The sequence below is a fragment of the Psammomys obesus genome, unplaced genomic scaffold (genome assembly GCF_907164565.1).
Source record: "Psammomys obesus unplaced genomic scaffold, mPsaObe1.curated_primary_1811, whole genome shotgun sequence".
Lineage (NCBI taxonomy): Eukaryota > Metazoa > Chordata > Mammalia > Rodentia > Muridae > Psammomys > Psammomys obesus.
Genome location: NW_026596109.1, coordinates 18,295,155 through 18,308,492, shown reverse-complemented (window position 1 = coordinate 18,308,492; position 13,338 = coordinate 18,295,155). Strand labels below are relative to the sequence as shown.

Here is a 13,338-nt window from a genome sequence, read left to right as displayed (position 1 = left end):
TGAAGTTCTTCATTTTTTTGATATAAACTCTGCCACAGGGAGATGCTGTCAGTGTAGCACAGGAGTAAGTCTTTGAGATTCACATGTCCTGCTGTGTCTGAACTTTATTAACATGGCAGAATTTTGCTGAAAAGTTATTTTCCAAACAATTATAATTTCTCTTTAAAGAATTTACATTTCTCTAATGGGGAAATACTTTTAGGTGTTTCAAATGATTTCACCAATTGATTTTAGCATCTATTGTTGGACCTGCCAAAATTATTACTATATTGGTTTATTTTTTCACTGGTTAATCAGGCATTCTCCTATAAATAAAGAACCACTATTTCTAATGTGCTTTTTGAATTTATTGATTCATTCATACATTTGTACTAGTATGAATTGTTGTATTTTCATTTTGTATTTATTGTTACAGTGATGACAGCTTTGCCTCTAGATGGGTCCTTTGAATTGATCAGGATGCCCCACAACTTTGGTGTATGACCTAACTTGTTGGCAAATCAAAATGTTCTAATATCCTGTTGTCCATTTCCTTGATCAAGTTCTGATACTGTAACAAATTCTTTATATTGCCAAAAATCATGCAACATACCACAGACCCAGAGAGGCTAAGTAACAAGGAGGGCTCAAAAGGAGATGCAGGGAACTCCCTGGGAATGGAAAATGGAGTGATTTTGTCAGTAGACTTGGGGAGGGTGGTGACAGAACAGGAGGGATCAGGAAGGGGGCAGGATTGGAGGGAGAGAGTACAGGAAGATAGGACTGAAATTAGAGAGCATTTTGGTGGCAAGGTGGAAATGAAGAGCAATGGAAACACACTGGAGTCTAATATGGTGACCCTAGCAATGACTTCTGGTCATGGGGGTTAAGAAGTGTGAACCGGTCATCTTCCATAACCACACAGGGCTTCCAATGGAAGCCAGCTCAGATACGAAACCTTCAATATACAATTTATCCTGCCTGGAAGATGTGCTGGGGTAAATGCAGCACAGAACTTGTGGGAATGGTCAACCAATGAATGGTTAAGCTTGAGGCCCACTCCACTAGAGGAGGCAGGGAGCCCAAGCCTGATGCTTCCTAGATGGCCAGGAACCAGAGGCCGGATCGTGCAGAGATCTAGGATAGAAGGAAACATGACTGGCAAAAAAAAAAAAAAAGTCAGAGAAATGATTCTAAATAATATTCTGCCATACTCCTAGACCAGACCCTAGCATAATTGTCACCAGAAAGGCTTCATCAAGCTACTGATAGAAGCAGGTGCAGATATACACAGCCAAACATTAGGCAGAGCTTAATGAATCCTCCTGAAGAAGCAGCAGAGACAGATTGTAGGAGCCAGAGCTGTCAAGGTCACCACAAACAAACAAACAGATGACCCACAGGATCAACTGACTAGGGCTCACAGGGGCTCACAGAAACTGAACCAACAATCAAGGAGCCTGTATGAGACTGTTATATATGTTACGACTTTGTAGCTTGGGACTCCTAACAATGGGAGCAGAAGCTGCCTCTGAATCCTTTGCCTGCTTTTGGAGCCATTTTTCTCCTACTAGGTTGTCTTGTCTCGCCTTTATGTGAGGGCTTGTGAGTAGTCGAATTGTAACTTGTTATGCCGTGTTTGGTTGATATCCCTGGGAGCCTTGATCATTTCTGAAAGGAAAGGGAGAAGTAGTAGATCTGGGGAGAGGAGGAGGTAGCTGGGTAGGAACTGGGAGGAGAGGAGGGTGGGGAAACAGTATCTAATATATGAGAGAAGAATAAATAAATAAACTAAACTAAATAAATAAATACAATTTTATATTAGTTTGTTTACTTTACATCCCAAGGGTGCTGCCTCCCTCCCTCCTTCCAGTCCCCTCACTTTCTCTCCTTTCCTTTCTCCTTCTCTCTTTCCAGCCAGAAAAGAGGCGCTCCCCTCCCCCCATATTAGCCTTCTCCAGCACATCATATCACGTCAGGACTGAGCATATCTTTATTGCCTGAGGCCAAGAAGGTAGTGCTGCAAGGTGGAAGCGATCCAAAAACAGGCAATAAAGTCCGTGTTAGAAACAGGCTCGTCTCTTCCACTTGCTGGTTGTCCCAAATGAAGACCAACATGCCTTTCAGCTACATGTATGTAGAGGGCCTAGGGTCATGGACGCTCCTTAGTTGATGTCTCAGTCTCTGAAAGCCTCCATAGACTGGTTTGTTGTCTCAGTTGGTCTTCTTGTGGGGTCTGGCTGGAGGCACTATTGCCATGCCACGCTGTATCCCACCAACCTGGGCAGCTCTTAGGCTGTATCCCCATGTGCTTCTCAGGTCTGATGCAGATGCCCTTGGACAAGCTGCTGGGCTTTAGACAGGCACTTCCAGTCATGAGAGGATAACTGCTGGGCCCGGGAAGCGGGCCCCTTACTGAAGCTGACTTCTTGAGCTCACACCTGACTGAGGGTACACTCCCTGAGGTGGTGGCGAATCTGAACTCACGACAGCTGACACTGCGGCAGCTGCTGAGATCAGTACTGTGCACTCGCGGGACCATGGTCAGGAGGTGGGGACCGCTTCCTGAGACCTGTCCCATTCTCGCCGCTGAGGTTTGGCTCTGGCATCACAGAAGGTACCGACGGGTTCTGAACCTTGAACGTGCCTCACTGTACATCCAGAGGATGAATCAGAGGCTTTCCTCAACTTCAGGAGCAAGGCCTTCATCAGCACTGTCCGGCACCAGCTACTGTTTGCCCTTCAGGTCCTCAACACAAACGCTTTCAGAAAAGCTGGCTGAGACCTTGGCCTCAGCCACAAAGAAGAAGGCCCCAAAAGCTGCTTTCAACCTCAACCTGAGGAGGTGTCTGTGTGGGTTCTTGTCTTCCCTTGGCTGTCTCTGCCCACAGGCCCTGGGATTGCTGGGAAGCATGCTTTCTAGTGTTCAGTTTTGGACCCCCTTCCACTTCAAGGGACAAGCAGTCAGTTGCTCATTTTTACTATCCGAAGCAGTCCCTGGGAAATAGCTACCCTCTCAGGTTGTTCAGTGGGGTTCCCTGGGCATCACTTTTCAAGCAGAACATCTTCAAAGATCCCAGTGCTCAAACTGTCCTGTGTGAGTCTGTTAATGACTGGTGAGGTACCAGCTGGAGCCCACTTTTTCAAAGCAAGCACTTGATGGGTACATGGTGAGGGATGTTGTTCAATGTAAGTGACCCATGTTCAATCACTCCTTACCTTAGCCCAGAACTTGATTCAGCTTGGCTGTTCATTTGGGCAGCTGGTGGCCTTCTCTTTTAGGTTTTTCTTTCTTGGTATATGATCTGTGGGTTGGTTTCTGAACGGCTGTGCCTCACATAGCTGTTTTCCCCATGAGGGCTTTGGTTTAGCTCTGTGAAACTGAGGAAGGAAGAAGACAGTAAAGACATTCCTTTGATGCTCATAAAAAAGAGCAATAAGTGGGTTCTGGATTTATTTATTTGTTTGTGTACTGTTAATTAATTTTTTTTTACATTCTTACTGCAGCTTCCCCTCCTTCCTTTCCTTCCAAGACCTCCCACTCACATCCCCTTACCCCCAACCCAGCCCTCCATACCTTCTCCTCAGAAAGGGGAGGCTTGCATGGATATCACTGGGCATATCAAGCTGCAGTCAGATTAGGCACATCTTCAATTCAGTCTAGACAAGGCAGCTCAGTTAGGGGAAAAGGATCCAAACAAAGCCAATGTAGTTGGAAACAGACCCTGATCCTGATTTTGGAGTCCCACATGAAGACCCAGCTACACAACTGTTACATATGTGCAGAGAGCTTAGGTCCCGTCCATGCTTGTTCTCTGGTTGGCAGTTCAGTCTCTATGAGCCCCTAAGGGTCCAGGTTTCTTGATTCTGTGGGTTTTCGTATGGTTTCCTCGATCCCTCTGCCCCCTTCCTCCCGCTCTTTCACAGGATTCCTCAAGCTCTGCTTAATGCTTGGCAGGGGGTCTCTGCATCTGTTTTTGTCAGTTGCTGGGTGAAGCTTCTCTGATGACAGTTATGCCAGGCTCCCATCTGCAAGTATAGCAGAATATCATTAATAGTGTCAAAGGTGGGCTCCCTCTCATGGCATGGGTCTCAAGCTGGGCCACTCATAGGTTAACCTTTTCCTGAAATTCTGTTTTGTCTCATACCCCTTTACATCTCATAGGCAGGACAAATTGTGGGTATAAGATTTTGTGGTCTGGTGTCTCAGTCTGTCTATTGGATGTCTTTTCTGGTTACAGTTGATGGCTAGTTTTGGCTTCATATCCCCACTCCTAGGAGTCTTAGCTAGGGCCACCCTCACAGTAAAAATGGCCATCCTACCAAAAGCAGTCTACAGATGAAATGCATTTCCCATCAAAGTTCTTTGATGTATACAGACCTTGAAAGAAGAAGAATTCTTTACAGACCTTGAAAGAACAATATTCAACTTCATAAGGAAAAACAAAAAACCTAGGATAGCTAAAACAATCCTGTAAAATAAAAGAACTTATGGATGTTTCATAATCTCTGATTTCAAGCTGGACTACAGAGCAATAGTAATAAAAACTACATTAAAAACAAACAGGTTGATCAATAGAATCAAATCAAAGACCCAGAAGTAAATCCACAAAGCTGTCGACATTTGATTTTTGACAAAGAAGCTAAAATTTTACAATGGAAAATAGAAAGCTTCTTCAACAAATGCCCTGGTCTAACTGGATGTCTACATGTAGAAGAATGCAAATAGATCCACATTTGTTATGCTGGACAAAACTAAAGTCCACTTGGATCAAAGACTTCAACAGAAAACTGCATATACTAAATCTGATAGAAGAGAAAGTGGGGAACAGCCTTGAATGCATTGGCACAGGTGACAACTTCTTGAACAGAAAACCAACAACTCAGCCACTGAGATCAGCAATTAATAAATGGGACCTCATGAAACTGAAAAGCTTCTGTAAGGCAAAGAACACCATCAAAAGGACAAAATGGCAGCCTACAGAATGGGAAAAGATTTTACTAACTGCACATCTGACAAAGGGCTGATATCAAAAATATATAAAGAATTCAAGAAACTAGACATCAACAAACCAAATAACCCAAATTAAAAATGGGGTTCAGAGTGAAATAGATTCTTGGCAGAGGAACCTGTAATGGCAAAGACATACTTAAAGAAATGTTAAACATGTGTAGCCATGAGGCAAATGAGAATCAAAATGATTCTGAGATGTTATCTTACACTCATCAGAATGACTGAGATCAAACCTCAAGCAACAGCTCATGCTGGAAAGGATATAGAGCAAGGGGAACACTCCTCCATTGCTGCTGGGAATGCAAATTTGTACAACCACTTTGGAAAACAATTTGGCGATTTATCAGAAAACAGAATAGTTCTACCTCAAGACCTAGCTATACCACTTGTGGGCATATACTAGCAGCTTTATTCATAATAGCAAGAAACTCCAAACAACTCACTGAAGAATGGATAAAGAAAATGTGGTACATTTACACAGTGGAGTATTACCTAGCCATTAAAAGCAATGCCATTATATAATCTGCAGGCAAATTAATGGAACTAGAAAAGATCCCAAGTGAGGTAACCCCAGAAAGACAAACATGGTATGTACTCACTTACAAGGGGATATTGGTCATAAAGTATACAATCCACAGACCTAAAGAAACTAAGTATCAAAGAGGGCCCAAGGGCTGGGGGGGGGGGAATGCATGAATCTCAATGAGAAGGGGAAATAGATTACACATTGGGGTGGTGTTGAATGGATGGAGGAGACTTGGTGGGAGAGCGGATGGGATGAAAACAGAATGGCTGAGTTGGAGGGAGAGAGTACTGGGAGAGAGAACCGGATTGAGGGGCATCGGTGGGATGAGCTGGAAATCTAGAATAATGAAAACTTCCTGGGCTTTGGATTTAAGTCAGGCACATGTGTAGACATGAGTCATGATCAGATAATAATGTTCCTGAACTAAAACTTCTAGATCTGTATGTTGGAAACAATCTAGTACATTTTTGCTTTGTTTTGGCCAGCACATTTTGCATAGTTAGGGGATCCTGAACTTTAAAAAAGAAGTGAAGTTTATATGAGCAAGCAGTTAGGAAGCATAGTTTTATTTGCTTTTTACTATTTTTAACTGTGGATGTGGTATGACCATCTCAAGCTCCCGCCTTTGTGATTCCCTTATGGTGATGAACTGTAACCTAGAATTGTAAACCACATAAATCTCTTCCAATTCTAAATTGCTTTGGGGGATGGTATTTTATTACTGGAAAAGAAGTGAAACTAGGTATAAAGAGAGCAAACAGGGAGCAATATGGAACTTAACATTTTGGCATAAATATTTTCTACTTATTTGCTCTTAATCTGAAATTTTCTACTATTTTCATAAAGCACATTGCTCAGACTTTTTCTTTCCTAGGATACCTACCATTAGTATTTTTAATAATATGCTGACATGTTAACAGAGAACTGTCATATCATGTTGGCCTTGTGTGTTCAGTGCTCTCAATGAGGACCTTTGAAGGGCACCTAATATCTGGAATGCCAGAGCTTGAACTGAGCACCAATACTCAGCTCCAACTGGCCAAATCAGAAAGATATGGATGGAAAGGCATCCTTCAATATTAACTAAGACACCAATCACCTATATTTGAAATAGTGAGCCGAGAGCATTTGTGCTAAATAGAGTGTGAACCTTGGCAATTATTTAAACTTGAATATTGTTATTCATTTTTTATTAATTTCTCACTAATGATAGATGGTAAGGTATAAAAGTCAGATAAAAATAGAACATTAAAACAAAATATTTTAAGGATCAGGGTTGAAATGGTATTACTTAAACTATTGTTAACACAATAACACTAACAATAGATAATTTTGAGATAGCTTTGTACCTCTTTACGTTTCAGCTCTTCTTTAACTAATATGTGAATATAAATTGAACACATTTACTGTTGTTATTGTTTTTGGCTTGCCTTCCTGATCAGGTGGGAAAGTACCCAGGAAACTCACAACTCAGAGCTCTGTGAAGGTATCCCAGCTCTGAAGTGGGACAATGTCCCAAGGGTGTCTTCAGGCACGGGAGCTCAGGAGCCTCACCGCTGTGAGAGGAGGCCTCCTGAAGAGAGATGTTACTCCAGCCCCTAATGAGCTAAGAAGCTATGGACCCTAAGCTTTGCTCCTTCTATGCTTCTTTCTTCTCTTCTTCTTCATTGCTTCTTCTGATGAGAAAGTCACAGCAGGCAGAAAATCTCTTAAAAGAGATTTATTGAAGGGATAAATCCACAAGAGGAGGCAGGAATCCAGGAGTGGTTGCTTCTTCTCCAAGGAGAAGATAACAGGGAACTGAGCAGACATAGCCTTTATATAAGATTTCTTAGGGGATGGAGCTTTCTAGGGCAGACACTTCCAGAGTGAGGACTGGTGGGATTTCAAGTCCTGATCTTGGGGAGCTCAGGATTGGTAGGCTTTCCTGTTCAGGGGTTGATCAGTTCTCCTGCTCAAGGATTGGTAGGTTTTAGTGGGAAGCTCAGGGATTGGCCAGTTTTCCTACTCAGGGATTTGTGGGTGTTTGTTCAGACTTTTCACCTCAAATTAACATAATCTGGGATGAGTCCTACTGAGGGGCTGGAGATGACAGCTATAAAGCTCTAGGTCAGGAACTGGGCTGCTGGAGCTTCCTCAGGCACGGGTCTGGCCATTTTTCTGCTTTGAGGGATTATAAAGTATGCAGAGTCCAAAATTTACAGAGTCCACTGTCAAGGCAGTAGACTGAAGAATGAAAAGTTATCATCAACATGGATAGCTCCATGGCAGCAGTAGGCATTCTGAGGCAAGAAAGGTGTTGATACCCATTGCAGTAGGATAAGGCAGATATAGGATATCTCCCGCTGAGTGGCTGACAGGAGCCACCATTTTGTCTTCTGCCTACATAGCCCCAGGCAAAAAGGGGGTTGGCATCACACCATTGAAATTTTAGTGGCATGCTCAAGCAGGTGTGTGTGGCGGCAGTGGGCCACCACAGCAGGGAGCAAGTGGGCCACAGGGCAGTGGGAACAGTGAGCCACTTGGATTTGCCACTGCCATGTGGAAGGGGGGTTGGCAGTGGGTCAACAGGGCGTGGGGGCATCGAGAAGGCTTGGGGCAGCCTCATCTTGGCTGGCTGCAGGTGCCTGTGGCAAAATGAGATGGCCTGACCCAGTTTGGGAGAAGATTGCTATCACTGCTACTTCCTGGGGTGTCCCTCGTGGCTTGGGGTGCTATCTCTGCCCAGTGGGCTGCCCTGGTGGGCTGCTCTCCCCACTGTAGCAGCAGCCAATTTGATCTGTTGCATTGGAAGCCACCTAGGCTTTTTCTGCTACAACAATTGCATGGCTCTCCCTGGCTGCAGAGGGGTGGCTGTTGCTGCCCTGGGTGCTGCGGTGGGGTGCCTTGGCTGCAGTGGGACATCACTTTGATAGCTGCTGGCCACCACAGCAACAAAACCCTACACTTAACTTTTTGATCTCAACCATTCTGATGGGTGTAAGATGGGATCTCCAAGTCCTTTTGATTTGCAAATGCTGACGAGAATGTAGAGAAAGGGAAATACTCCTCCATTGCTGGTAGGAGTGCAAAATTGTACAACCACTTTGGAAATCAATCTGGCACTTTTTCAGACCATTGGGAGTAGTTCTACCTCAAGAACCAGCTATACAACTCCTGGGCATACACCCAAAACATGCTCCACCATACAATAAGGACATTTGCTCCACTACATTCATAAAGCTTTATTCATAATAGCCAGAATCTGAAAACAACTCAGATATCCCTTAAACAAAGAATAGATACAGAAATTGTGGTACATTTACACAATGGAGTACTACTCAGCTATTAAAAACAAGGAAATCATGAAAGTTGCAAGCAAGTGGATGGAACTAGAATATACCATCTGGAGTGAGGTAACCCGGAACCAGAAAGACACACTTGGAACATATTTATAAGCAGATATTAGTCATACAGTTTAGAATAACCATACTACAATCCATAGACCTAAAGAAGTTAAATAACAAGGAAGACCCTAAGGAGAATGCCTAATTCTCATTCAGAAGGGCAAATAGGATAGGCACTGGAAGCTGCTGAAGAGAGGGAACAGGATGGAAGCCTACCATAATTGTCCTCTGAAAGACTCCATGCAACAGGGAATAGAAATAGATGCTAAGACTCACAGCTAAACAATGGAGCACAGGGAGTAGTAAGAAAGAGTGGGGTAATAGAAGGATCCAGAGTAGACAGGAGCTCCATAAAAAGACCAAAAGAGCCAAAAATCTGGGCCGATGGGGCCCTGCAGAAACTGATGCATCAACCGAGGACCATGCATGGAGAGGACCTAGACCCTCTGCTCAGATGTAGCTGATAGGCAATTCAATTTTCATGTGAGTGTCCTAGTAAGGGGAACGGGGGCTGTCTTTGACATGGACTCTGTTGCCCACTCTTTGATTACTTCCCTCTTGTGTGGTTGGGGACATTGCCAGGCCCCAGAAGAAGAAGTGGCAGGCAGTCCTAATGAGACTTGATAGTCTTGGGTCATATGGTAGGGGAGGAGGGTTTTCCCTTTCTGAGGAGTGGGGGAGAGGAATAGCAGAAAAAAGGGAAGAAGGTGGGACTGGGAGATGAGGGAGAGGCTACAATTGGGATGTAAAGTAAATAAATTATATAAATAAAGTTAAATTTAAAAAAGAACAAAGAACACAATAGCACCAAGTGTTTTTCTAAAGGATCTCCTGCTCTCCAGACATAACCTTTTATACCTCAACCCTGGAGAAGTAATCCTATTTCTCCATGGTAATATGCATCAATCACCCCTCCTAATGCTGTTATTCCTTTCTTAGACTGTTGGTTTAAGGGCATCAGAAATCCAAAGTGACCAGGGGAAAGTCTGAGCTCCCAGTTCAATAGAATGTTTGTTGTGGCTTCAGGTAGGAGTACTTACTACTCTGGAAACAAAATTTCTAGGTTAGAAGAATTTAGGGTTATAAGGGACAGAGATCAATTTTTTTTCTAGTAGGTCACTAGGAGTGATAGTGAGTGGAACTAATTCTTTTTCAGTCCCTCATTTCTTAGACTTATGGGTCCTGGCTATGAGAGAAACTGTACCACATATTAGATGCTGATTCAACGCGTATGCTGCCTTCTGGAGAACCTTACTTCAGCTCTCTGGGTGGCTACCATCTAATTGGTGTGTAACTCTTTGTCTTCAAAGGGCCTTTCCACCTTTATATTAGACTAGGTGCTTCCAGTTGATAGGAAACATGGTAAGATCAGTGGAATCCATGATTGTTGGCTCAGTGTCATACCTCTCTGGCTGTAAAGTGAGTTCCTTGGTTAGAAGCAATACTGTGTTGAATATCATGACAGTGGATAAGGCATTCTGTAAGTTCATAGATGGTCATTTTCATAGAATCATTACATGCAGGAAAGGCAAATTCATAACTAAAATAAGTATCTACTCTAATAAGGACAAAGCATTGTCCCTTCCATGAAGGAAGTGGTGTAATAGAGTCAACCTGCCTCCAGGTTGCTGACTGGTCACCGAGGGAATGGTACCATATCTAGGGCTCAGTGGTAGTCCCTGCTGTTGGCGTATCTTGTGCATGGCAGCAGGTATATTCAGGTCAGCCTTGGTGAGTGTTAAGTCCATGTTTTTGAGCCCATGCATAACCCCATCTCTACCACCATGGCCACTTTGTTCATGGGCTTATTGGGCAAACACAGGAATGGCTGAAGAAAGAGGCTGGCTGTCCACAGAGTGTATCATTCTATCTGCTTGAATTTGAACTCCTCTCAGTTGAATACAGTTTTTAATGAGCATTTACAAGGGGAACAAGTATGGTCACATCCTGTGCCCATTTGGAGAGATCTTTATATATACTTCTTCCTGATATGTCTTTCTCACCAGTTTTCCAAACATGCTTTTTCCAAGTCCCTGACCATCCAGTCAATTCATTGGCTACAGGCCATGAAGCAGTTAATAATCACACATCTAGCCATTTCTCCTTTTAATGAAACTGTAATACCATGTGTACTGCCCAAAGTTCTGCCCACTGGGAAGATTTCCCTTTGCAGGTGTCTTTTGAAAGGGATAATGAAGCGTCATGTCAGGCACAGCCAATGCAACTTAGATCTCGCAAAGAGGAACATCAGTCTGACCCCTGTACCTATACTGAGTCATCTAGTCACGTACACTTTTTCCCTACCCAGTGTTTTCATTGGCGAGAAGCTTTGTTGGAGATTTGTGGTCAAGTAAATGGGACTCTTCTGCTGAATTTCCCATGATCGACTCATAAAAGGGACATATTTTAAAGGAATATTTTGGTATGGTATTTTCATCAATAAATTTATAAAATTAGTGATTCATTTGCAATGCTTTTAAAATTTATATTTTTTTGTTATAGTCTGGTATGAGATATCTGATATGTTACTTTTTCTCTTGACTTTAGTCAGAATTTAAATCCACTCAGTGAATACATGGATGATTTACTTTTGTAATTGTCTATAATTTTAATAGAAAAGTATCAAATTAGTGGAAAATTAGCACTTAATATATTTTATTTACTAGCCAACACGTTTATAATATGAATTCTTTAGAAATAATAGAATGAACCCTAAATTCTTTTCATATGTCCTCAAAGCAGACACGTATTTAAAACCAACTTGTACACAGCAGGAACCAAAAATGTCATATAACAAAAATATCATACAAATAATACAAATAATACTTCAGTATTGAGTATTGGGAAGCAAAAGACTGAAAGAGCTTTTAAAAATAGTCTTGCATAGATATTCCAAAAAGAAAGATAACATAGATGAACTTTTTTACCCAGGGGCACAATTCAGTTATTTCTAAATCTCCTCTATGTGAAGTCTAAAAACCAAATGTAAAAACATGTAATAAAGTGAAAATTTCTATGTTAGGACATAAGCTATGACAAAGGAAACAAAAACTCAAAACAAGCCCTACTGTGTTGGATCTTAGGGAATGGTACTGAATGATGGGCAGATAGTAGAGAAGAACTCAGAGATCTGCCTGTCTCTGCCTCCCAAGTGCTGGAATTAAATGCATGAGCCACTACTACATGGCAAATAAGTGTAACCCTGGCTGACCTCAAACTTATGATCCTCCTGCCTTCACCTCCTTCAGCAAATTCTGTTGCCATGCAAAACAACAACCAGAAATAATTTTTCTTAATTTCCTTTTATTTTATTGTCTAATGTAGAATTCATTAAATGAATACTATTTTAGACCTGTGAGTTATTTGATGAAATTATTAAATATTTTTGTCAAAGTACAACTTATAAAAATATTAAAAATATGAAGTAGGAAATAATCTCCACCCCCCACTTAAATCTTTTTTATTTGCAAAATGTTATATTTAATAAAGAATTGTTAGAAAAACAAAGAAAAACTCTTAGCATTCAGCAAGAATGTACTAAGCATACACTTACTAAATATGTCAAAGACCTTAGCAATAAAGAGGTAAATAAATACAAAGTGAAGCTTTGCCTGATATGTCATTAAGAAAATTCAAATTAGAACATTTTGCTAGGATGGCAAAAATCTAGGACATAGACAACAGCAACTGCTGGCGAGGATGTGGAGCCACAATAACTGTCACTCATCGCTCGTGAGATGCAAACTGGTAAACCTTCTTTAGAAAACAGTCTGGCAGATCTTTTACCTGAATAAAACAAACAATTTGCCTATGATCCAGCAGTTGTATTTCTTGGTATTCTTCACATGACTCCTCCTCTTTTCTTTTTTTCTCCCTGTCTTTTTCCTCTTTGATTCTACTCTCCGTTTTACTTTTCTCCTTTCTATTTTCCACTCATGATTTCTGTCATAGAAATCTTTCCTATTTCAATCCGAATGCACTAAGGGTATGAAACACTTCAGACAGTTGCAGTGATATTCTGTTGCAGTTAAGATTGCTTTTGGTCATGAGCAATAGAAGCCTATGGTTACTTATATTAGCATAACTTTATGCTCCCAAGATGCAGTGATTTGTGAAAACAAAAAGTTGTCTGCGTAATATATGTACTATTTAATATGATTTAGAAGCTAAAATCAGTAGACATTTTGGTTATGACTGAGGCTAGGTTATTGCTTATATATAAGAGAGAAAAAGGTGTAGTGTATCTGGTCAATTTTATGAACTTCCTGAAGCTTTTGAGAAATTTGTTTCATAAGCCTTAATAAGCCTCTCTTTAGAACTTACTGATTCAAAGGATCTCCCATGAAGGATAAAATGCTTCACCGCTGGCTCCTTTGAATATGCCCAGCCTTAACGAACTTCCATTCAACATGTGAGAAAATTGCTGCTTTGTC

At 41.7% G+C, this 13,338-nt stretch overlaps 1 pseudogene; it reads left to right on the top strand.

Moving 5' to 3' along the window:
* Positions 1-858: 858 nt before the first annotated feature.
* Positions 859-7,121, top strand: LOC129692416 (tudor-interacting repair regulator protein-like; annotated as a pseudogene).
* Positions 7,122-13,338: the final 6,217 nt, after the last annotated feature.